Source organism: Staurois parvus, unplaced genomic scaffold, assembly GCF_062004578.1.
Source record: "Staurois parvus isolate SC_StPar_1 unplaced genomic scaffold, SC_StPar_1.0 ptg000229l, whole genome shotgun sequence".
In the NCBI taxonomy this organism is placed as follows: domain Eukaryota; kingdom Metazoa; phylum Chordata; class Amphibia; order Anura; family Ranidae; genus Staurois; species Staurois parvus.
The window spans coordinates 4052941-4080859 of NW_028318025.1; the positions used below are offsets into that span (position 1 = coordinate 4052941).

Consider the following 27919-nt stretch of genomic DNA (forward strand, 5'->3'; position numbering starts at 1 on the left):
AAGTGATTATTTATCATGACAATATTGTGTATGTGTACTTGCCATGGCCATAGCATGCACTATTCATTTTTTTTACTTTTAATGGGGTTTTTATGTTCATCTTTAGTAATATCAGTACAGAATTCATGTAGTCAACACTCACAGGAGATACACATGTTGTTTACATGGGGAATTACTTTGGATTACAAGTGAATTAATGCAACAGTGAAGTCACATATCCATTAGCAAATAAGGCACAATGTCTTTAAGTGACACTAATGTCTGGTGTAGAAAAATGTATTTAAGTATTTATCCTTAGCTACAAAAAATAACTACCTTCTATTGTGCTTAGCCTCCTCCAAATCTCCTATTTCCTTTTCTTTCTTCTGCTGTGATCCAAATTCCTCTTAGAGGGTGGCTATGTTCATTCCCCATGGTCCCACTGTGTGTAGGTATGTATGCACGCACCCTCTTTCGCTGCTTCCCTAGGTAGGGGCTATAAACTATGAACTATGGTATCTGTAGTGTGCATAGAGCAGTGGACATGACCGCAACGAATGCACACTGCTCATTCTAAACAAACGGAAATGAGGGGGAAAGGTAGAGGTTCAGAAGCTCAAGAAGAATGTTACAAGGAGGCCAGAAAAACATAGTAGGGAACTATTTCATAAAATAGATAACTGGGTGTTTAAGTAGTGGATCTGCATGGAATTTTGTTTCAGAATAGGTATATTCTTTAGTGTCACTAAGTTACTCATAAAGATTACATAATTCTTCTCCAATTCACCGAACTTTGGCTGAATGGGAAGACAATTGGACTGATTTACTAAAGGAGTTCACTGAATACCCAGTCATGTCTAGATGTTTTTCATATAATTGAAGTGAATATTCACACCATTTTTGAGTGAAGATTCCCAACTTCTTTAGTCTGTTTATGTCTAATAGTGCTTTTAGGTCTTAGAAGACAAACCTGGTAAGTCTTTTCTAAAGAGTAAAAAGTCAAAGGGCCAGGCTGGATTTTGCTGATTTCAGACACATGGGCTTGCACGCTTTTACTGTGTGAGTATGCACACTAATGCATCCATTTTTGAAGAAGACCTCAGCAACAGGAACATACCTTTAGCTTTAATCAGTCAAGACAAGCTAATAAAAAATTAATTTTTAAATGCTGGAGGGAGACAAATAGGGTGTCAAGGAGTGGTCCGTAGAAAAGGTTCACATTTAAAGCATACATCAACCCCCTTTTAATCAATTTTTTTAACTGAGCTACTGCGTAGAATAATTATACACTAGCATAACAAATATTAAAGTAAAGCATGCATAGTAGTGCTGAAAACACAAACATACAGTGGCAAGCATATTTTCAGATGCATATTGACATAATGCACAGAGTTTACCTAGTGTCATAATCTCATAATTTCCACCTTCTTTTAAAATGCTATGAAATCAGGATTAAAGAAAAATAAATGGCTGAGATTATGAATATTTGCAGACATGTAACGTTCTGGTTGTATGAATAGAAAATACATTTTTTGTGAAAGTGAACAGATAATTTCTGCTAAAAGAAAGCATATCCAGCCAGAACCCTCCCATTGGAGAAGAGAAAATTTAATGAGCTTTTAATGGAATGCAATGCTTGGAGTAGTAAATTATTTGTTAGTTCGCGATGCAATCAGCATGCTGATTAAGGCTGCTTGGTGTTTTTTTTAACTAAACATTAACTGAATGAAGACAGTAAGTCCTTGTACTTCCTGCTTGGGGGGCTTTTGTGAAACAAATGGACTTCAGAATACAGATTGTCAATAAAGGTGAGTACTGTCATTAAGATACTTGTAATAAATATTTAAAATCATATTTATATTTGTGTAGTGCATGTTTAAACTACATTTAAAGAAACCATCTTCCCTGAAAGGCCCCAGAATAAATGCACGACATTTCGTTTCTCTCCTCTTAGTTCTTTCATTGAGAGTTACAGCAGTCGCTTACCTATAGAATACAATTTGACTTCATTACATCAGTGTTTGTCTGAGACACTGCATCTTATGTTTAGCTCCCATTAACACACTCACAGCCTGGCTGTGGAAAAGTAGGAAGCTTTTAAAAAATTCTAGAAGTGATTTATATACTGATAAGGGTTCAGGAAAAATAAATGGTAAGTTAGTCAGATGGAATACAGAAAGCGCATCTTTATCCGTAGTAAAGCATATATCAAATCCATTTTAAAACACTCTACAAAAAAAAAAAGTTACATTAACATTATAAAAGGCATCAACATCTGCAGGCAGGTTTATTGTTCATCTGCGTCTGTTGACTGTAAATACGGAAGCTTTACAAAGTTATTTTTGTTGAATGGTAAATACTGTTGCCTCTAGTTTAATAGAAGATTATTGTTGCTTTAAGATGTATATTTTGTAAGCGGTATTTAAACATGCATATCTTTGTCATTATTGTGGAGATCATTACTGGTGATCCCAAGGTAGAATTTTGTTCAGTATTTAGTAAGGACAGTAAATAGGCACCCTTTAAAAACCTAATGAATGACTTGCTTTCTTTGTACTACACGCTCCTGTTTATGACCCAAGAGGTTAAAAGGCGATGACTGGCATTTGACTTCTGACCCCCTATAAATGTTGTGTTATCGGTTCCTGCTTGTTAACTTGTATTCACTGCATGTCCCTGATGGCTTTCAGATAAAGGATTTTACAATATTTCCTAATAGTGCTACTGAATCTTCTCTTTTGTTTTAGGAGGTGCAATGTCGACCTGCATGTTAACCTGACAATTTTACTTTTCTTAGAGCTCTCTGCTCATAAATCTCTCTGTACTTGACTTACCCTTCATCGCAGCATAAAAAATATGCATTTTTTACAGCTTAGTATATGTACATTTTAAAAGATTTTAAATATTTCTTAATCCATAAGTCATTACAGAAATGAAACATAAGAAACCAGACTTGAATAATAGTTATGTCCAAAAATTATGGTTGCTTAATTTAGGCTTTAAAATACAGCCTATATTGAAAAGACGAAAAATAGAAGAGGAAAATAAAACAAACTGGCATGATTTTATTATTGGAAAAATATCTTAATTTGTTTTCCAAACTTGCAGATATTGTTTCACTATAAGCTATCTTTAGTCTGTTTATTTGCAGCGATAGAAATACATAGAAGGCATATGCACAATAGGAGTATGCATGTTTATGCAAAGTAGCAAAAATATAAAATAAGTTGTCCTTGTAACAAAAATACATACATTCTCACACTAAACATTTTTCAATCACATTTACTTAGATCATTCTCAATTGATAGATTTTAATTTTACCGAAACTATGATTTTAAAGGATAAAATCTATCTCTATGTTTTAAAAGAAAAAGTATCAAAATATCCAGCTTACATTGCAATTAACTTCCAAAAATGTAGTCTGCTGTAAATATATACTGAGTAAATTTCCTACAAATAAAGAATATGCATGACAAGCGATCACACTTTTAGAAAAATGATAATGTACATAAACTTTAAAATTAAAATATTTCAATTTTTATTCTCTGTATATAGGTGCCAATTATTAAATCAGGGACAGAGATTAATAAAAAAATAAACATAGTTATATTTTGCCACTCAAAAGTGTTAAAAGACTTAAAAAGCCTTTTTTAACAAAATGCACATTTTATTAACTTTAGAATATGAATCTTCATACATGCTAATGAAATATATTTTCGTCCTTTCATGCATGTGTCAATTTATACCATGTTGCTTTGTGTCTTGTGTAAAACACAAATAGGTTTTATTTCATTAAAATTTTTTATGCTGTTATTGAGTTATGATATTAATTAGGAGTAAAACAGACCATGCAAACAAAAAAATTGAGGCAAATAAGTTGATTTGTTTTTATAATTGCTTGATTTTCATTATTTGCTTTTCAAGAGTACTACAGTGCAGTGGTTATCACAACCATCATTTTATTGCTTTGCTGCCTAATTTAGTAGGCACACTCAAAGTGGGCATCACTGTATATTAATGCACCGTCTGTCCCAAATGTTAAAATTTTGGAAAAGTATAGATTCAATTTCACAATTGCAAAGTTATATACAAACATATATTTTTATCTGTACGTTTAGTGTCCACGTTTTGCCCAATAAGGAAATATTGACAGCACATATCTTTCAACTTTTTTAACTTCTAGATACTTAAACATTTATCTTAGTTTTATATATAGTTTTATAATATTTGTTTATTTATTTTTGAGACAGGTTGCATTTTTTCCTAGCTTCACCAACATTGCACAAACATAATTGTTTTTTCTCTCTGATGTCAGTGTTGGAATTAATTAGTGTGCCTCTCCCTTTCATCTTTTCTTTTACTAGCCCATAATGAAAACTGCACTTTCTAATAGAGCAATCTATTTCTAGAGGAGTCATTAACTCTTTCCTAGCTGCATGCCCCATTCTGTATTCAGTAAAATTTAGATTCAAATGAGTTAGCAATGATCTTATTGGAAATATAGCTGATTTTGATTTTTAGTTTAGATTTATCTGCATATTTAAATACTTAATAACTACAATATATTTTAGGTGTTTTCTTGTTTGCACACTATCGACCAAAAATATTTAGCTAAAATCCCGCAGTACAAAAGATTAAAACTTTTAGATACTTTTCAGTATGCAAATGCTGTAAATCACAAGCATGGGAAAAAATGCAGTCTAGACCTAGTTGGGTTTCTGTCTAGATGGTGACTGACATTTTATGACCTCTCTTCCTAACAGGAGGGGCATAATGTTCTCTTCAAAATGAGAGCATCTCTGCCCACCCCCAACAACCTAAAAAAAAGAAAAATTAAGATCACTTGATATTATTTTTAATATCAAAACTTGGATTTTGAGATAGTTTTCCTGGTGGGCATTTCCATTTAAACTGCTTTTGAAGCTAGAGACTTAATCAGCAGACTACCAATGATGATAAAACAGCATACAATAAACGATCAGACTGTCCTGGTATTTGGCTAGGAAAAGTGACAACTTATTGGAAGTTCTCAAGGAATCATTTATATTTTACACTCCACTTGGCAGCTGATTTGAGATTGTCTGTTAGCATAACAAAGGCTCTGAGCATGTGAACTTCAGAAACCTTTCGACCTCTTTGCTGCTAGTATGAATAGCTCCCAGTCTTGCCTATACAGATTTCCCAAAGCTCCCCTGTTCGTGGCTAAATTGTTAATCAGGGTAATTTAATATAGTTTTCAATATGCCTCATCTCTTATTGGGAAAGGTATTCAAAGCTTCACTCCCTCCCCTCCTTAAAAAAGCCCCCCTTTCCCTATTCAAATTGTAAGAGGGGCAGCTGCAGACAAGCCCCCATGAACTGTATATGAAGACAGGGCCAGAGAGGAAATTCTCACAAATACCACTTTCTTTCTTGTATTTCAGTGTAAACTCTGAATCCCAGACTATTTACCGGAGCACAAAAAAACAAAAACTACATCTCAGTGTCAAAAAACAAATATAACAGTTCGGCCTTCCTCAGGAGATACAAGCAGTATCTCCTCCTTTCCTTTACAGCACACGCACACTACTCCTTCTAGACATGAGGACATCTTATTGTAATTTATCACACACAAAAACAAGTTTGTATCAATTCAAATGCACATTAGTTAGCTGAAAAAAGGACTTTTTGCAAATATGTCCATTTTAATCCAGTTAATACCAAAAAAAGCCCTCATAGTGAGACATTCACTATGTTGAAAACATCTAGAAGGTTCTGATTTGAAGAAGAACCAAATAATACCAAAGATTGCCAAAAATATTTATTTAACTTTTTTTTTAGAGCTGTGTAGACGGCTGCAGGCAACTGTCCTGTAAGATGTAAACCTTTAGGAAATGGATTTTTAGGATGAATCAGGTTTACACTTAAGACAATCAATTTAGAGGAGGCATTTTAGAAAACATTTTTGAAATTACTGTTTGCATTGTACAAAAGTGGTAATCCAGACTCCCAACTGGGTTCAGGATCTGGAAGGAAGCTAAACCGCATTCCCCATATTTGTTCACTTAGATGTTTAGGCCGAAGCACAGTTTAAGAGCCTATTTTTACTACCTTTCTTCTTTCTTTACTTAATAATTTCACACTTTGTCCCTTCGGATTCATTTAGTATCCAAATCTTTTTCCACTGGGCTGCACAAAACTACACACATTTTAAGTTTACTTTCTTTGATATCTTACCATGTATAATAATTCTTGAGATTTGCCTAAGAAGGGAAAAGATCTTAAAAGCTAAGGCTCCATATTGACATATCTTTTTTATGTTGGCCTAACTTGAAATACTTTTTATTCCTGCAGGAGTAACAAAACAGCTACAAAAATATCCCTCAGAGAAATATGTTACTAGAATTTTATTCCTACATGGTTATAATCAACAGCTTTGATGCTAGAGGAGCCAGAAACACAAATACCTTCTCTGATAGTTACCACATACATTAAAATTGCCATTAGCATATATATTTCAATTCAGCATATTCAATTTTATAGCACAAAGCAAGAAAATGTTTATGATTCAAAGCTCAGGCCTACTAGTTCATTGTAAAGAAACTGCTTTGCTTTATTAGTTTATGATCTCTCTGCTATGGTAAATATAAATCAAAAATTATATGCATATAAAACGGTTGTATTTTTTCTGAAGTGCAAGCTTTTGTGAACAAGACCAGCCCATTGTTCATTACTCATAAATACCATTACTTGTGTTATTATAGTAAAAAAAAATAGGCCACTCCAATAACAACTGTATGTTCTAGGGTAATGATAGTTTTATATGATAATCAATTATGGCTTTCTAGTATTAGATTAGGAATCAAATAAGCAATTAAGAATCATAATTAGAGACTCTGGTACCAATGCTGAAAGATTCTCCCAAATATTTCCAGTTACTGTATATGTACATCATTTATTATGCTCATTTTGCTCTCTTATACAAATAGGATTACATTTCATCTTTCTCTTTTCAAATCCCATTATTTGTTTCTCAGTCACTACCTTCCTTTCTTATTTTTCTTTCTTTTTAAATTCCTTCTTTTCTTCCTTCTTTCTTTCTTTCTTTCTTTCTTTCTTTCTTTCTTTCTTTCTTTCTTTCTTTCTTTCCTTCCTTCCTTCCTTCCTTCCTTCCTTCCTTCCCCTCCCTTTTTACTATCTCTTATTCTCCTCCTCTCTTGCTCTATTTCTCTTCCTTTTCTGCTTTCTCCCTTTATGTCACCCCCCTTTTATTGCACTCTTGGTGTTTTCTATATCTTTCTCTGTCTCCCTCTCTTTCTCTATCTCTCTCTTGCTTTTCACTTCTTTTTCTCTTTATTGCATCTGTTTTTCACAAGCTCCGTGCCTCCCTGTCTTTTACACACACACACACACACTTTTTTAATGTTTGTTTTGTCATTGCCTATTTTACAATAAATGGATTTTGACGTACAATTAGCAGTGGCTATGAAAATTTCATAGCAAAATTAAACCTAGAATATTTAAATTTTGTGATATATGTGGAATGTCATTGGATAAGGAATATGAACACAGACACCAGAGCAATTATATTATGATCCCTTTGGGATTGGCAGTACCAAATTTAGGCACACTGCTAGAGCACTGTCTAGACACTCTCTTTTGTGTATCAGCTGTGTCTCTCTTATTTTATTGTCCTGCTTGAATGTGTCACTTTCAACTGCATATGGATCCCAAGCATTACTATCCCTGGAACCATATTTTACAACAAATAAACTTTGTTGTCAAGGTGATAATTAATAGCTGTCTATTTGCACATAAAATATCACAGTATTGTTTTTGAACAATCCAGCAAAGAGGCGTTGAGTTTTTTCTAGTTAAATATTCTAAGGGTTTATTCCCTGCTAAAAGAATTGGCAAAATAAATGTGCTTTCTTTTTTATGTCACTCAACTACCAGGTTATAACTGTATCCACTAAAGGCATGAACTTAAAAAATTGGAGGAAATGTCTAATAGTTTTGTACATAGTTTCTCTCTTCGTTATGGCCAGAACCTAAACAAAACATTAAATAAAAATGTTTCTTTATTGCAACGGGAAATATAGTATATTTATGTTTTGCTATCTGCTTTTAGGCCAGTAGATGGAGCTTTAGTTTCCCTTTTATTTTTTAAAGGCTTTTAGTTTGCTTCTTTTATGATTTACACAGCTTAATGACTCATAAGAAGTGACTCAATTAAAGATTACTTCCAAAGTCAGACTGATGTAGACTGCAATGATCTGCTTGAAAAAAATCTTCTATAAACATGGTGATTTAGTGGTTATCAGTGGCATCTGGTAGCTTTGGTGTCCTCAACTTTACAAGAAAGGATATCAATTGTTTTCTGTCTCAATACGACTTAGAGAATGTGTGTTTTTATGATTGTTATGTATATTAAATAGCAGGGGATAAATTATAAACTATAATGGCATTTGGTTATTTTATGTTTATAAACTAATTATTATTATATTATTTATTTTATATAATTATATAATTTTTTCAGATTTGTGTAAAATCTTAATTTTATAAATAAACTTCTAACGTGGTATTTCCATGACATTTGTTTGCAGAGCATGCTGGACTTTCTAATAAAAAAGCTAAGCACTGTCTGCTCACTTGTTGACTATGTCTTCTTCATTTAAAACTGATAATGGTTCATATCATCTATGGAGAGTTTATTCCTCTTTTCATTTCACTAAGTATGTGAAATAGAATTCAGGTAAATTCACAATGTATACAATTTGGGAAATCCTTCTGTTTTGATCTGTATTGTAACTGTACTGTCTCCCTTTATATTTTAAAACACTGCACAAAATGTTGGCACTGTATAAATCCCGTATAATAATACTAATAATAATAATAACATGTAAGCACAGCAGCAAATAAGCTCGATGAAGGTTGACTGCATTGGTTTGCTAAATGTGTAACGCACATTCAAATGTACTGAAAATAATACAAATTTTAAAAAATAATTTTAAATCTAATAAATATAATACCAACATTTAAACATATATGAACATAATAAAGGAAATGTATTTAAAATTGCTTTACATTCCCCTTAGGGTGCAATACAATAAACTAAAAATACATCAGTATTTGCTACACTGCTGTAAATGTTGACCCGACTATTGATAAAGTTTGGCCATACATTTGTCCTATATGTACTGTACTTGCTTTTCAAAATTTATGATACAGTTATTTACATAATGCAAACTTTACACTCCACTGTAATTTTGTTCAGGTATTTAATCATATTGTCTTATATACACATATAACCAAAACTGTGTGTTTTTGCTTTGGATAGACTAGAGAAGGGAAAAACCCCTGTTGTGTTTTTTTTTTATTTAATTTTTACTGTCAGTGTCCCACTAGGGAGTACCTTTTCTTCCTGTCTCATAGGTATAGAGGGAAAAGAGAGAAATGTTTCTCCCAAGTGAAAGAAATCTTTTCTTAAGCTAGGTTCACACATATGCAGCTCTGTGAGCCGTGTTTTATGTGAGAACAGCAGCCAATTCATTTGAATGGGATGCCGTGCATCCTGAAAAGCAGAGAAAAGGTCTCTGCAGCATTTTAGAAATCGTAGCCTGCACGGGAACTGCAAAAGTAGTGCAGGAGCGATTTTCAGTGCATGCAGTGTGCCATTAGGATTAACCTCCCTGGCAGTCTGATTATGTCAATAATTTTGAATGTCAATGCGGTACATTGTATTGCATGGAAATTTGTTGCTTTATATTGTAGGCCTGTAATTCTTAGGAATAACTCCCTTAAATCTGTCCAAACAAGAGTCTAGAAAACATCCCGGGTATGATAAAGTTTGAAATATGAAATCATAAATTATAATATAATAAATAATTTTAAAATCTAATAATATAATAATAATACATTTAATTAAATTTAATTCAATAATGTAATCAAACCAAAAATAATTGTGCAATATTACTAGACACTGCATATTGGTTTAGTAAACATCCTGGGTATGAAAAATTTTGAAACATGGGACTGCACAAAATCTGACATCACAATCAGGCACTGCTTGATCTGTACCACAGTCAATAGAGCACCAAGTTTGCACATCACTGAGCTCAGGCGCAGAATTGTCCCTGTCGTCACTTTCAGTGTCTGATGACAAATTTCCCCATGAATCACTATCACTTAATTCTTCAAGTGATTCTAATGCACTATCGCTGTTTTCTCGCTGGTTTAAAACATTTTTTGATCAAAAGAGACGCTTTTTGGACGTTCTTAAGTTTCCAGGCAGAAAGAACAGTAAAAGTGCAGGCAGGGCACAGGACAAAGCACTAGGGACAAAACTGAGGTGAAATGGTTTGACACAGTAATGTAATCCTAACAGATTACAATGTATTGTGTGTATGTCATGTTTTGTTTACTTTTTTGAATCTCCCGCTAGTTCCGCCCCCCTGTGTCGCTGCGCTCGCAAGGAAGGGAACCCGGAAGACGGATGCTGGCATCAGCCGGAGGACACATCGGGAGGACATCGGGGGATCGCAGAGACAAGGTAAGGCTGGCCATACACTATACAATTTTCTGTCCAATTTCTCCCAATTTCCTTTAGATTTATCTTCAACTATGTAGTGTAAGAGCCTGCCTAATTGGATACAATTGAAGGTGTTGTTAGGTTTGACCTCATATTATATGGTTTTTGGTAAATCTAAACCAAAAATCTCAAGAAAATTGTATAGTGTATGGCCAGCCTAAGTTACACTACAGCGTAATCTTGAGTGTGGCTCGGGGTTACCATTTTTGGTACTGAAAATGAACGCTAAGCCACACTCGGGATTAACACAAGGGAGGTTAATGACAACTGCACGCATCTAGCACAGGTGCGGACCTGCAGTGGGAACCACCCACACAGATGTGAACCGGGCCTTAAACAGTGTTCACTGGAACAAATATGCTGATTTGAAGGCTGTTGACAACTCAAAATTTTAGATTTCTCTCACTTTCATGCCTGGTGACAATGATGGTGTGACAAAAGGACAACGAGTGAGGGTTAACCTTCACTGCCTGAAAAAAAAGCAAAAAAAAAAAAAATAGAAGTTCTAACCATTCCTTGCTTTATCCAACACTAAAAAAAAAAATTGGTTAAAAAAACGCTTTAGTGGTGATCTCCAAAAATTACCAGAATTTACCCCCAAATTCCCCTCTTCCCTTTTATAGCATGTCTCGGTATAACATTTTTTAAAATTATTTTATTCCTGTAGTGAGAAATTTTTTATTTCCTTTGTGTGACCTAACCAGTAATCTAAGGTGTATATTTATTAACCAGAGATATTTTATCTCATTTCAGTTCTCTGTAGTTCTCAGGCAAAAATCTTCTCCTCTGTCCCCCTGTGTATGAAACGGAGAGGAGAAGTTTTTCCTCTGAGAACAGCTGAGATCTGAGTAGAAGGGGGAAGGCTGCATGTGATCTCGTGAGATAATTATGTGATTAGAGATCACCCGAGTTTAAACAGTGAAACCAAAGTTAAAAAGACTATGCAAGTACATGAAAATAATAAGCACTGTCCACTGGTACTTTTTAATGCACACTTTGGCACATTCTTTAAATGTGTATTTTGGCTTTATTTATTACTCATTTTAGCATTATTTATATGCATTTTGACACTTTTTAACATGCTTTAATTTTTTTAATGCACATTTTGGCACAGGTTATTTTAATATGCATTTTGGTGTGGTTTGTAACACACATTTTGGCACTTTTCTTAGCACATATTTTGGCACTTTTTTAAAGTGCATTTTGGTTTGGTTCTTATGCATATTTTGGCAAACTGCACATCTGCTAACCACTTTTGGGTGCCATTAACAAATAATGGCACTACAAACATGACATGCATTTAGCATGCGTTTCCAGAACACACACAAAAACGCTGGTAAAAAAGTAGCCAAAATATATGTTAAAAAAGCACCAAAATGCACATAAAAATTTCAACTTGTCTTTAAAAAAGCAGCAAAATGTTTGTTAAAACTGCACCAAAATGTGCATGAAACTGAACCTTTTTTGGGTATGGAGTGTTGTGTTTTTTCAATGAAAATTTAATGCGTTGAGAGTGCATTGGTCTAATGACAAAATGTGCGGCAAAATGCATGTTTGCTAACAGCAATTGGGGTGCCATTAACAATGAATGGCACCCAAAAGCGTACTGTGTATTTTAACACAATTTGAAATTGCTCAGGTGTGAATGCGTTCTAAATGACAATACGCTATAACTATACTGTATGTATGTGTGTGTATATATATATATATATATATATATATATATTTATATATACACACTCTGTACTCTATATATTAAACACAACACAAATATACATATATAGATAAACATATATAGTTATAATTTCAATGTTTAACCCCGGTGGTACTGATATTAGGAAGAAAGAAGCATTCTTCCTCACATCACAGCAGCTTCTCACCAAGATTCTCCAGCTCTGGTCTGGAGAATCTGGGACGGAGATATTTTAAGCACTTGGTAACTGGCATTCTATGCATGAAGGTAAAAAACCTTCTCTGGGCAGCAGCCCCCCCAAATACTAACGTAAGCCTCCTCTTGATCTAGCGATGTGCACTGGAGTCTTGGCTATCCCAGGACTCCCTCTCTTCATTGGCTGAGGCAGCCATTGGCTCCCACTGCTGTCAATCAAAGCCAGTAAGCCAATGAGGAGGGAGAGGGGGATGAGGCCGAGCCGCAGCTCCGTATCTCAATGGACACCGAGCCTGCTTGGGTGCCCCCATAGCAAGCTGCTTGCTGTGGGGGCACTCAAAAGGAGAGAGGGGCCAGGAGCACGTGAGGGGTACTTGAGAAGAGGAGAATCGGGGCTGTTCTATACAAATCCACTGCACAGAGCAGGTAAGTATGATATGTTTGTTATTTTAAAAGAAAAAAATTACGTTTACAATAGCTTTAAGCAAATTTCATTAACTCTGAGCGATCCCTGCCATGTCTGAAAGTACATGATGTCCACCACACAAGACTTCATGTTCTGTCACTGCTGGAATACAATGCTGAAATCCCCTTCCTACAGTATATATTATCTATATAGCAACTGCTGTATACCAGTGTTTTTTGCAAATAAGTGTGTTATTCAGGAGAACTAGATCACAGGCAACAAGATGATACCATGTCTCTTGTGTTCAGAACTGCCAGTGCAGCTTGTCATTGTGAAATATATTACCACTGTAGGACCAAAGTAATTGGAATTATGAAACAGAGATCAGGGGCGATCCTGAGGATCGTTGCTGATCTCAGATCATTAGTGGTTTAGGAAAGAGAGATGATCATCTCAGCACACAGATGGCCAGTACATGAAGGAGCGATGTTAGCCCTTCATTGGCGATCTGTGTTCTCCCTCCAGATTCTCCAGCCCAGAGCTGGAGAATCGGGGGAACTACAATCAAGCAGCGGTAATTTACAGATGCTTAGTAAACAGTGGTTGATTGATCTCTTACTGTAATCTCGCAAGATTATAATAACATCAGCCGTTTTCCAGCGTTCAAAGCATTTGTAGATCGCTTCTCCCTTCATTCGGAGAAGTGATCTACACCGCTTCATAAAAAGGCATTCAGAGGAGAACTCTTTCCTCTGAGAATGCCGGAGAACTGAGCAGCGGTCATTTACTGCTGCATGATAAAACGACACCAAAACTAGAAAGGTTCACAGCAATACGGATGCAGCTCCATTTTGACTAACTTTGGCAAGCTAAAAAAAAAAAGTTAAAAAAAAAAATTTTCAACTTGCTGTCCCTGAATTAACACATGATTCAGCACTGTTAGCATACAAAAAACCCAGTTCTATTCTTTTTTGAGCTGCCTAGTTCTTCTGTTGGACATTCTCGAGGGGCAGCTCCATCTGTTGAAGAACAAGATCACTAACACTCAGAACTACCTCTATTTTGTACCCTTTAACTGCCTCCCGCCTGCCATATAAGGAAATGATGGGCGCAAGGCGGTTCTCTCATTCTTGGAGGACGTCATATGACATCCTCCCACTCTAACTGCGTGTGCGCGGCTCCGGGAGTCGATTGGTGGTGCGCTGTATCCCTCAGACACAGCGGATCACCGATCAATGGAAAGAGCAAAGACGTCGGCTCTGTCATGTGATCAGATGTGTCCAATCACAGCTGATCGCATGTAAATAAGGAAATGCCATATAAAAATTTCATATGGGTTGCATGACCGCGCAATTGTCATTCAAAGTGTGACAGCACTGAAAGCTGTAAATTGGCCTGGGCAGGAAGGGGGTATAAGTGCCCTGTAGGCAAGTGGTTAAAAGAGCTGATTTTTCTAAACAAGATATGATATATAACCAAAAAAGTAAAAAAAAATTGAGCTACCTGTTTTTGCTGTGAACCTTTGCTAATAGCACTTTCTCCTGATAAGAATGTCAGAAAAAAACCAGTAACAAAATATATTTTTATAAATTGGCCAAACACGCTGCCCCCAAGAAAAGGACCTTGATGTACTAAAAGTTGAGGTTAGCTGAACTGAGGTACAGTAAAGTGAGGCTGAATCTGTTTTACTGAAGTGTAAGTGAGGTGACGTGAACCTGTGTTCCCTTCAAACATTCAGTCATGTGAAAAAGACATTTTCTATTTTTCAGCGTCACCTACACATGACTGGATGTTGAGATGTGAACTCAGGCTTACGTCAGCTTACTTTACACTTAAGTAAATCAGGCCCAGGTTGTCTTCACTTCACCTCACTTTACATTTACTAATAAGTCTCTCAGATGGGGTATGTGGCCACTTATTGTGTACAAGCAGTAGGTATAAACAGTATTAGAGCTGAACTCCAGCCAAACAGCTAAGTACACAGATGGAATACATATGAAGAAGCTGTGTTACCTGGCAAACAATGTGTATTTCTGTCCACTCGGCCCTGAGATTTATACTACCCCCCACATAGCACAGACCTGTCTGGCAGGACAGGAGACCTGACTTTTCGCTGTTGCAATTTGGAAATAGTTACAGGTTTTTCTCTTTGTCAGCCTGTTACTGGTCAATAAAAGAGAAGTATCGGACAAGTGAGCTTATCTCTCTATTACCTTGCTTTCTCTTCTTATAAGCATGTCTGTTGTTTGCACATGAGGACTGCAGCACAACAGATTGGCTCCTTGAGCTGCTTCTCCCTATCCTAGTCTGAGCTCTGCTGGTACAGATGATTGCAAGAGGCTGATACCAAGTCCGGTAGTTACACAGCTTACAATTAAAAATACATATAGCTTTCCCACCGCCCTATAGCAGATATACTGCTTCAGGGTGGCAGGGGTGTGCATAATAATGTATATATACGTGATTTTGCATTTCCGGGTAGCTTGTGCACAGTCACGGCTGTCATTCACCGGGTCCTGGCCGGTGATTACCCGCCGGTGGCTGGTGATTACCGAGCATCTCCAACGGGGAGGAGGACTGTTTTGTTTACTAACAGTCCTCCTCCCTGTCAGCTCAGGCACAGTGCTCTGGATGGCTGTGCATAGCACAGCCATCCAGAGCAGTGTGATTACAGTGAAACACACAGACACCACTCCCCCAGTAAAGCACTCCCTGCACACAGTTAACCCTTTGATCGCCCCTCATGTTAACCCTTTCCTGCTCAGTGCCATGAGTACAGTGTCAGTGCTTTTTTTCAGCATTGGTCAATGTATTAGTGTCACTGGGGATGTCAGTGACACCAAGTCTGTCCCTCCCAGTGTCAGAATGTCCACCGCAGTCCTGCAGTCCCACTATAAGTCACTGATCGCCACCATTACTAGTAAATAAAAATTCCAGTATCTATACCGCCATTTGTAAATTCTATAACTTTCACGTAAACCAATTAATTTACACGGATTGGGATTTTTTTTTTAGCAAAGACATGTCACAGAATACATTTTGACCTACAATTATGACGAAATTTAATTACATTTTTTTACTGGACATGTTTAATAGCAAAAATGTCAAAAATATAGTTTTTTTTCTCAAAGTTGTCAATCTTTTTTTTTATATCACACAAAATAAAAAACGCACAGGCGACCAAATACCACTGAAAGAAAGCTCAATTCATGGAAAAAAAAGGACGTAAATTTGATTTGGGTGCAGCATTGCATGACCGTGCAATTGTTAGTTAAAGTAACGCAGCGCCGTAACGCAAAAAATGGTCTTGTCAGGAAGGGGGGTAAATCCTCAGGAGGGCAAGTGATTAATGAATATAGAACTGAATCATTTTGAAATTTTATATCTAGCTGGAGCTATAGAAAATTGTAACACCCAATACCGAAGATTCAATGTTCAATTGTCCAACACAAGATCACATTACATAACATTTTTTTCTTTACCTAAAGTGGAAGTTCAGGCTAAGTCTAATAGTAAATCTGCTCCAACACCCCTTCTAACTCAAATACTAACTTGCCCGTAGAAGAACGATATCTATACCTATTCAAAGGATGCGCCAGTCTGGTCACATGACTCCCCAGTATCCGACTTCGGGGGAGAAGAGAGAGCAGTGATAATGGGTGCAAGGCCTGAGCTGTGATGTCACCCATAAGCTTACTATGGGGCATCCGTTGTCAGCTGTCTCTCCTCTCTCCTGGAGCTGGCACTGGGAGCTAATCACATGACCAGACTAGCGCACGCTGAGAATAAGTAAGTATACACATCTTTCCTCTACAGGGTCATTAGAATAGGAGTTAGAATGGGGGTGGGAGCAGATTTAAGATGAGATATTTTTAGCCCAGATATCCACTTTAATTCTGGTCAATCTATGTCCCTTGTCATTCTAATACCTCTGTACTTCATATTATGCCATAACTCTTCCCTCTGATTTCTCCATTTTATACAATTATGGGGCACTCAGTTATTACTCCCATGTTTTCTTTGAATTGGAATACAGGCACAGTGGCAGTCTACTAAGTGGAATTTACATGGGTTGTAGGTTTCATTCTGGGAATGGCCATACTGAGTAAAAGTGTGGTCTTCCATGGTGTATGCTTAGCACAACCAGCACCAGATTTTCATCACTGGGTGGGATCACCCTTTCAGTTACTCTTAAACACAAATTAAAAGAGGAACATTATATTCGTGACAGCTACATTGACACTAAACTCTCACAACATGTCAGTTATGTTTTACTGTGCTGATCATTTGAACTAGAGTAACTAAATGTTTCTTCATGAGTCACTTAGTATAAAAATCAAACATAGTTCCAAAACTTTAACAATAAAACTGTGTGAAACTGTAATTAGCCTAGCTGTAATGTTTGGGTCTGAAACATGGTGTTTAATAAAAGTGGATGGGACAATACTGAAATGTATGGGAATGGGATGTATTCAGGAAAATCTATGGAACAGCGAGTTAGAGGGGAATTCAGAGAATAAGAAGAAATGAAAAATAACATACTTACAGTATATGCAAAACAAAACATTTTAGCATACCTAAAAGATAAGTTAATGAAGGTAGGCAGAGCATATTTAGACAGATCAAAAGAAGAGACATGTTAAGAATTTCTATGAGAAAAGCCAGAAGGCAAAATAGATAGGTCAAGGAGGAGATATCTACTGTAGATGACATTGACAAAGATTTAAAGTAATCCTGCTGACACACCAGTAAGGCAGTGGGAGCTTTGGGAGTTGGAAAAGTGGCTGAGAAACTGGTAGAAGAAAGAGAGTTATGGGTTCCTGGAGAACTGGACTGACTTTTTTGGTGAGTTGCTGGTTCTACAACTAAATGGGGAGGTCGCAGCTCTGTTGGGAGAGAAAATGTTTAGAAGCTTGGATGCGTTTTTAAACAAGGAGAGCAAGGGCAAGGGTCAACAGTATACAAATGATGGTGTGGAGTAGCACTGGGCCGTTCCTGTGTTCGGCGAACACACAAACAGCAAGGGTGTTCGGCAGGCTGTTTGCCTGCCGTGCCCCACAATGCACTGCGCCCTGACAGTACATTGTGATTGGCCAAAGCAATGCATCTGGCCACAGATCAGGTGCAATACTTTGGCCAATCACAGTGCATTATGACATCACAAGGGGGCGGGGGTGACCTTGTCATCCTGGCGCAGCTGTCAGATGGCAGGAGCCAGTGTCGAGAGCGGAGCGGGTTTTTTTTTTTTTGCGTCAGTGATAGCGGCAGACATTATGATTGATGTTGGATCTAGTTCAGGAGACATTTTTTTAGTTTATGTTTTAATAAAGGACTTGTCAAAGACTACTGTCATTTTTTACACTACACTTTTTTTTTGGCGAATGAGTAGTACCATGTAGCCTATACTCATTCACATGGTGGAGCAGGATCTGGGAGCCCCCTTATTTAAGGGAGCTTCCAGATTCTGATAAGCCACCCACCTGCAGACCACCACAACCACCGGCTGTGGTTGTGGAGAAGAGGCCTTTGTCCCCATCAACATGGTGCTTGCATTGCCCAAAACACCCCCCATGTAGAGGGAATGTGGCCTTGTATGGTTCAGGAGGGGGTGCTCGTTCGTTCTCCCCCTTTCCTGACCTGCTGGACTGTATGTTCAGATAAGGGTCTGGTATGTGTTTTGAGGGGGACCCCCACACCATTTTTTTTTAATTTGGCATGGGGTTCCCCTCAAAAAACATACCAGACCCGAAGGGCTCAGTATGGATGCGGGGGGGGGGAGACCCTGCATGTTTTGTTTTTTGTTTTTTTTAATTGCCGGACAATGCCGACATTTCTTTTTATATTCAGCTGTCGGTGGGGAAACCCGCCGACAGCTGAAACATTAAAGAATGTTTTATTAGCTGTGCAGTATCTTGTCGCATACTGAATGTGGTAAGATACCACTTAGTGAATTGTCTCCTGTTCGAAGTTCGCGATCGTACTTTCATTAGGTTTGAATGATCAACCATTTACCAAACAGGTAGGTGTTTGGCCCATCACTACTGTGGAGCAATGGGGGATGCAGGGCACAAACTAGAGAGTATGTCACCTACAGTATGTCCGATACAAAAGGAATAGCAGATTACAGTTATAGCTCAAAAATGAGTAGTAATAGAATAATACATGCTAATACACAATTGAAATGTATGTTTAAGAAAACAAGAAGCCTGGCAAACAAAATAGATAAACTAGAACATCTGTTATTTGAGGAGCAGTTTGACTTGAGGGGTATATTGGAAACCTGCTTGGACAGCTCACACAACTGGACTGCTAATATTAAGGGGTCCTCTCAATTTTGGACGGACAGAATTGCCAGAATTGGTGGAGGGGTATGCACGTATGTGAAAATTGATCTGAAAGTGAAACTGTGAGATTGTATCATTATCAGGAATTGTGATTGTCAAGAGTCACTATAACTGAAGCGCCATAAGAGTGCAATAAATAGTAAATTACTTGTGAGAGTATGTTATCAGGGCTGCTCTATGCAAAACCATTGCACAGAGCAGGGAACTATGATTTTTATTCAGTTTAAAAAATATTTTACAATCACTTTAATTGTGAATATTGCATACTCCTTTAATGACACAAACCCCTTGTATTTTACACAAATATGTCAACAACTTACAAAACCGCAAGAAACAATAACAATTAAGATGATATTACACTAAATAAAGTTGTAACATAAATTAAAAATGCATTCTAAATTATTTTGTGCTAGCAAAGCAGTGTGCTGTACATTAAAAGGAAGGGTGAGTAAACTGTTTGAGCAATTTAGAGAATCCAGTAATATATCCATCTGGTTCAGGTGTTTTTTTTTTTCTTTACTTTTTTTGTGACTTTCATTTCTATTTCTTTCCCAATTGTAAGCCCATGTTTGTATATGGATTTTGCATCCTGTTATTGTAAAAGGGATTAGCTTGACCTCTATTTACCTTTAATATTTGGCAGACTTTCGTATTCTGTTTAAAGGATATATACATCTTAAAGCCAAGAAAGACCATGCAAATGAGTTCATAAATATATGCCGAACATGTCTATCATCTAAATTAGGTTTAAGAATAACTGGTATTAATAAAATCAATAGATTTTCATTAAAATAACTGGCAAGCTTTTCTTCTGTTGTCGTTCTTAGAAGAATAAATATTGAACAAGCAAAGTGTTGAATAATTGGGAAAAATATAATTGTAGTATAATTGTTATTATTATTTTTCTACATTATATTTTAAATTAGGGTACAAACTCCCCTTCAAACCAGGGGTGTAACTACAGATCATTGGTCCCCAAAATTTTGATAGGGTCACCTGGTGACCTCCCTATAGTCATCGATCTTAACATAAAGAATATCTAAATAAAGGCAAATACTTTGCCTCAGCAGCCCCACTAATGGGGTCTCTTTCACCCCCAGGCCTCATGGGAGCTATGTGGGCTGCTATAGCTATTTCTAGACCACTGCTCCACATCTCTTGCCTAACATTTCTCATAACAGTAATTAGAAGTAAACAATTACTGACTAAGATATGTACTGAACAAGCTTATTTTGTGAAGATGTACAAAATCATAACTAATGTCTCCAGGCTTAATATTGTAATTACATTAATGATCATTATAATTTTACACCCCAGTGCTTATTGGTGCTTTACTAGATTTTTTGAACTGTTAAGGCAAATATATATATATATATATATATATATATATATATATATATCACTACCCCGTTAGGAGCCACTGAGTTTTGGGTCCCTCTACAGCTCTGCACAGCCAGGCAACACACATTTTTTCCTCACGCTGCATTCAGAGTCAGTAAACAGTCATTGGGCTTGGTTTTGTTGTTTTATTAAGGGGTTTCAAACTTGGATGGGGTTGAGGGGTGTATGGGATGCCCAAAGAACTGTGAACTTGAGGATTTACTCCTTAACAACTATGTACAGATGTGGACAAAAATAGTCTCTCCTTTAAGAGAATTTCAGCTCTCTGGTGTACCTCCTCAGACCCCAGATGAATCCTCCTCTTCACCCAGCTGAACTGAGGGCATTCCCTGGGCAAGGGGGCCCAGAAACTACCAATTTAGTACAGCAGCCCCACATGAGAATCCCACCTGAATGCCCTCTCCCTTTATGAGGTCCAGGGGGTGTAAGAGTACTCACACTGTCTTTCTGATAGCTTAATGGGTTTAGGCTTTTCGCTGGGCTAGTTCCTACCCTGCTGCTCAAAATATCTCCCTTGAAGAGGGTGGTACAGTGGAGATCCTCTTCTCCACCACCTGCCTGTAGGTAGGCCTCTTTCCTGGGACCCCTTCTAGGCTTCACACTCCAGCCTCTCATTCCATTTTTTACCCGACACTCTCCCTCCACCCATGGTCACCATGCCCAGCCTCCTGCCAGGGGATTGGTCAAGGTCTCTCAGGTTTATGGAGAAGTGGGAGGGCTCCAGAAGCTCTGATCTTCAGAACCATCCTAGCCTGTACTTAGGTGAACTCCTGCCTCACTCATAGGCTGACTCATCCCAGGCTGCTACTTAACCTCTGTCTAGAAAAATAAAACAACAAACTGCTATCTAACTAACCTGGATGGCGTTACATATATATATAGTGTGTATATATATATATATATATATATATATATATATATCTTTGGTCAGTTATTAGGTGTTTCACTGTTTGATATCTTTCAACATCTTGGACTGTGAGATGTTTTTAAAGTGACATTAAAGCTTCAGCTTTTTTTTAAAAAAAAAAAACATTTCATACTTACCTGCTCTGTGCAATGGTTTTTCCCAGATCAGCCCCAATCCTCTTCTCAGGTCCCCGCAGTGCTCCCCCTTGACCAGTGCCTCCAATAGCAAGCAATTTGCTATGGGGGCACTGGTGCATCTATAAGACACATAGAGCCGCAGCTGTCAAACACTTCTTCAAGAACATCTACTGGGACATAAGGTTATTGGAAAGAGAGACACTCAAGGAGGGCACTTGTTAAAGTGACAACTGTCTAAGACTTCCCCTCACTTTGTAGAGCTTTACTCTCACTGTTGTGTGAACATGAAATGAAATCTCCTCAACAGCAAAAACTAAACATGCAAGTGGTTTTAGCTATTCCTTAATGCTGAGGTAGGCAACATTTGAGAGGTGGAGATTTACCTGGAAAACACGTAAGAGATCAAAGATCACTGGGTTTCGGTGCCTTTATTTGTTTAAAGAAATTAACTAGCAAGCTACCAATAAAATGTAAAGATGGCACAAAGAAAACCTAGAAAAATCTACTAAAACTAATGTCCCTGTAAAAATATAAACTTAGCCTACCAGAAAAGTTAGCTTCAGTGAGAAACTCGGCATTCATTTTCATTCACAATTTTTTCATGTCTGGGGAGTAATTGGTCATCCCCAAAAGGCTGATGTTGGAGTCCAGCATGAAAGCAGAACATCTGGTACTGCAGGCTGATGTGCTTGACTATTTTCAGGCCTGGTCATTTCCTCTGATTTCTGGCCAGTCTAAGTAGTATATAGTGCAGTGCCCAGGGCTCAGTAGTAGGTAGAACAGTGCACAGAGGTCAGTAGGATGCAGGGCAGTGTACAGAGATCAGTAGTATATAGGGCAGTGTACAGAGGTCGGTAGCATGTAGGGTGGAGTACAGGAGTCAGTAGGGCAGACTGATGTGCTTGACTATTTTTAGGCCTGGCTATCTCCTCTGATATATGGCCAGTGTTAGTATGTAGGGCAGTGTCCATGGTTCTGTAGTAGGTAGGTCAGTCTACAGAGGTCAGTAAGATATAGGGCAGTGTACAGAGGTCAGTAGTATGTAGGGCAGTGTACAGAGTTCAGTAGTATGTAGGGCAGTGTACAGAGGTCAGTAGTATGTAGGGCAGTGTACAGAGGTCAGTAGGATGTAGGGCAGTGTACAGAGGTCAGTAGGATGCAGGGCAGTGTACAGAGATCAGTAGCATGTAAGGTGGGGTTCAGGAGTCAGTAAGGTAGGCTGATGTGTTTAACTATTTTTAGGCCTGGTTATCTCCTCTGATATCTGGCTAGTGTAAGTAGTATGTAGGGCAGTGTCCAGGGCTCAGTAGTAGGAAGGACAGCGTACAGAGGTCAGTAAGATATAGGGCAGCGTACAGAGGATAGGAGGGCATGGTACTGGGGGTCAGGAGGGCACATACTGGGGGTCAGGAGGGCACGGTACCAGGGGTTTTAGGAGTGCAATTTCCCGGGGGGGGTCAGGAGACTACTGTATTGGGGGGTCAGGAGGGCACGGTACTGAAAAGTCAGGAGAGTATGGTAATAGGAGAACAGGAGGTCACAGTACATTGGGATCAGGAGGGCTGGGGTGTCAGGAGGGCTTAGCACTGGGGGGGGGGGGGTGGCAGGAGAATATGGTTTTGGAGGATAAGAAGGGCTGAGGTGTCAGGAGGGCATGGTGCTGGAGGTAAGGAGGGCATGGTACTGGGTGGTCTGGAGGGCAAAGTACAGGGGCATCAGGAAGACATGGTACTGGGGAATCAGGAGGATATGGTATTTGGGTGTCAGTAGGGAATTGTACTGGGGTGCCAGGAGGGCATGGTGCTGGGGGATCAGGAGAGCAGGGGTGTTAAGGGGGCATGAGGCTGGGGGATCAGGAGGGCTGGGGTGTTAGGAGGGCATGGTATTGGGAGATCAGGAGGGTATGGTATTTGGGGGGTCAGAACAGAATGGTACTGGGGTGTCTGGAGGGAATGGTGCTGGGGGATCAGATGGGCTGGGGTGTCAGGAGGGCATGGTGCTAGGGGATCAGGAGGGTTGGGTGTCAGGAGGGAATGGTGCTGGGGGATTAGGAGGTCTGGTGCGTCAGGAGGATATGGTGCTGGGGATCAGGAGGGCTTGGATTTCAGAAGGACATGGTGCTGGGGCATCAGGAGGGCACATAAGTTGCTTTTTACTGCAGAGTGGCACAGGGAAGCTGCAGTGCAAACCTACATGTTCTGGAGCTAATCCACTCCAGCAATCCCTTCTCACCCTCCCATATGATATCATCTACAAGCCCCTTGGATCAGGGAGGAGGGCCAGAGGGATAAGCGCACAAAACTCAGGGGAAGAGTTTGGCCATGTTCAGACAAGAGCTCAAACAAGCCCGAGCTATTTGGAGACCCATAGCTGCACATATGCATCGGCAGGGGTTGCCTCTGCAGTCTATGACTGGGTGAGTGTGCACCTGTGCTGCTATGCCTCTCTGGGGAATTCAGCCACTTTCTAAAATGTACTGGCTTACTATGGTTTAAGCCAACTGCTTGTCACCTTATGGGCTTACCTCTTTTATTCACAACTAACAGTTTTACTGAGCACCTGCATTACAGCTATCACTATACTCCTGGCATTCTGGCTGAGTGATGTTGCTTTCTCACACAGCAGCCACTCTGCCTGCTCTTCTCTTCAGCTGTCCATTCACAGAAGGCTTTGTATTATGCAAATGTGTTTGCATAATACAAAGTGCTCTGGGTCTCTGCTAAAAACATCTAGCAATTATAATTTATAATAAAGATTAACTAAAAATGACCAATAAAAATAATTCCCAAGAAAAGGAACACCTTAGGTTGAAGTATCGGAATATTTTATTTCAAGTTCAGTTTAATACTTCCTATCAGATCTACATACCTGTAACTAGATTTTAAAAATCAAAACATCTCAAAATATATTGTGTGTATTGCAGACGTTTACAGAATTTATATCTTATGACTCATTGATAAATTCTGAGTATATCCTTCATTTAATTTACATTTCTTGTAGACATGCCATTTGTCAAGACAGGCTTTCTTGAATTCATCCATGATTGCAATAGGGCATATCATGTAGCAGCCATTTATCAACAGTTTTATGACCAAGTATATTTAACATGGGTATATATATATATATATATATATATATATATATATATTGAAGATAATCTAAAACAAGAAAGTAATTGTTTATCTGTAAATGTAAGGCATACAGCTCTATCTCAGGCTAGGCATATTTAAGTATAATGGACATAAGAAAAATATATTATAATGAGCATTTTAGTTCTTGTCATAGAATACAGCTCCTGGACATGCTGTGGCTGAAGAATTATCTTTTTGATAAGCGTAGTATTATATGTTGTAGTCCACTGAGTTTCTATTTTTATTTTTTATGTGTACATTTTACCTTGACATGCAAGGACTGCCTTTGTTTAAGCTCAGCGGGCATAGTCTTCCTGCTACAGTAAGTAACCCATCCTGACATTCACTTTCTGTTTTCTGGCTGTCTTGCCTGCTAGATCCTTAGAGTTAATAAAATTGTCATGGCTCTGAATTTTATTCTCTGAAAATGAAGGCTTGTGTATTTGCTGGTTTACATAAATTCTTATATATCACATTAAATATATATTATTACTTTTGTTTACTGTATATATTTAAATCAAAATACGTTTGTAACGATCAGTCATAATGAAGTTATGACCAAGTTATCACTAAATTTACCATAATGTCTGTTTTTTGTTTTCAAGCTCTCAATTTGAACTCAAAGCCTAACTCCAACTTTGCTATCACTTTAAATAGTTGAGTCAGGATGTGTGCTGCTGAGCCATTTACAGGAGGTCCTCTATTTTATCAAAGCTGCATTGTACAAAATCAGAAGACAGAAAGCAGAGTCCAAAACACAGGCCAAGGTCACAATAAGTAGACAGGGATCCAGAGACATGTCAAAGGCAAGCAGGATCATACATGGAAAGGTAGGAGTAACAGGTCAGGTCTTAGACAGATCAGGAGTAAGTTAAAAACCACTCAACAATCTGTCCATGTCACACTCCAGCTTATATAGGCCATTTGGTGCCTATACCAGTGCCAAGCCTACATGTGCGCATTATCATGGGTTGTAATACACATCTGGTATTGACCTTATGCACAGAAAATGCGCATGCACCTCAACTGATCATCTCATACTGGATTGTGCTGGACCTTCCTTACAACCTATTCTATTTTGCTCCCCCACTGCTCTGTTTGCAGGGAAATTACTAATCTACTTGTTACTTCCATGTATGAGGAAACATGAGGACTCACTCCCCTTCAACCCATGTGGCAACACTAGTGCAAGTCCCATAACTAGGGGCTTACACAAGATTCCTTTTCCTTGCTCCTGTAGTTGAACAGAGAGATGGAGGAGTGAAGGGAAGGTAAGTATAAGTGACCCGTGGCAAACCCGTGGCTTTGCTATGGGTTGCCATCCCTCACATACAATAAATGCCATTCCTGTGGGGGAGTTCACGCAAGCAAAATTGCTCCACTGATTCTCAATGAGAGAAACATTTCTAATTTATCGAGGCATTTTAGACACACACACACAATAGGGATATGTCCTCTTTTTTTTTTGTGGTGTGAAAGGATCATGCCCCATGACAGAGGTAGTGATAGACATCATAGACTTTTAGAAACTGAGGCTTTCTGGATTTTTAGGCTACAGACCTATTCCCCACAGGCGTTAAACATAGGTGGGATGTGGATCTTTTCTTTTTTTGTGTTTATGCCTTTATTATCTGTTAAAGATTCCAGTACACTGATCCATGAGGGTTTTCTTTTTAGTTTTTAGCATTTCCATTCTTCACCTGTGTTTGGCTATCATGCGACTTCACTTGTACTATATAAATGTATTTTATATTTTGTTGTAACAGCCATGACTAAGGACTAAGGGTTCGAAAATCATTGGATGTTTTAGCCTGGCATATGCTTATTTATTAAAGAAGCAGACATTGGTTGTTTATCCTGAAGTGCCGACCATCTTTGTTTTTATCATGGATCTGTGGGGGCATCTGCAACTTCTGGGTCAGAGCACCAGGCGGAGTGATTATTGCGGGAAGTTTCAGCGCCTTCACACCTTCTCCATTTGCTATTAGTCCCTTCATTTTGCCTGGATGTCTCCTTGGTGCCTATATGCTCATGCTTTCACTAGCAATTGCCAAATTAGTGGCCTCACTAACAAAAAATGTGCCATTATTGGCAGTCTTAGGTCTTTAAGCAGAGTTGAAGATAGCCTGAATGTAGGAGACTTGCTGTATTTTTTCATAACCTTACCTGGCTAGAGTACACACATTCTCATGTAATAGATCTGGGGGAGGGGAAGAAAGAAAACCTAGTAAACGTAAAAGGTGGATCATTATTGTGCAGTACATACATACATGATATACAGTATGAGGGTCACCAAAAAGGAAAAAAATAATTAACCTTGAACATATCATCTGTGTTATGTTGCCAGTTAAATTTAGTTCTGCAAATCAAGATCATGCCATTTTTCAATGTCTTTGTTAGATAAAGATTGTCAAAAGCAGCAATACCTTCAACTGTTTCTCTTAGCTGAAGGGGTAAATACAGGGAATAAATTACAATATATAATACACAATGTGTGTAAAATAGGATACAAAAGAAACAGAAGGGTGATGGCCATGCCCTGAAGAGCTTATTGTATAATAAGGTACAAGGGATTCTTCTTTAGAGAGGAGTTCAATGTGAATAATGGATTTAGATTCTCTAATAGATTTTGATATGCTCTAATTGAAAAGGTACTGAGAGAAGGAAATCAGAGTTATTGCTTGTAGTGAGGCTGAAAAGCACTTTAGTTTAAATAATTTTATGTATTTTTAAAAGTTTTTTCAGATCTATCTATCTATCTATCTATCTATCTATCTATCTATCTATCTATCTATTTATCTATCTATCTACTTATCTATCTACCTATTGCTTTATATCAATTTCTGGTCATCCTGCTGACACCAAGGGAGTAGCCATAATTGATTTTTAAGTGTAATTATTATGTAGGGTGTTTCCTACTTTGTGATTGTGTTTTATTAGGACTTTATCTGTGGACAAAGCTACATTAATAGACTTACACTGATTATTTTTTTCTTTCTAGGTATTTTTCTTGTAGCAGCCATATAGCAAAGATGCTGGTTGTGATGTCCCGTGTACAGCTGGCCAGTATTGGAAGAACCTGTGTATCAAATATAAAATATCAGTTCAGAGTTATTTTACTTTACTGTTACAATAAAATTGGAAGATGCAACTTCA

The 27919-nt window shown here is 38.0% G+C and overlaps 1 long non-coding RNA gene across 1 annotated transcript; it reads left to right on the forward strand.

Moving 5' to 3' along the window:
* Positions 1-1583: 1583 nt before the first annotated feature.
* Positions 1584-27919, forward strand: LOC149460470 (uncharacterized). The gene is made up of 3 exons (XR_016313063.1): positions 1584-1787; positions 10403-10510; positions 27765-27919. It is a non-coding gene; the product is annotated as an uncharacterized LOC149460470 (long non-coding RNA).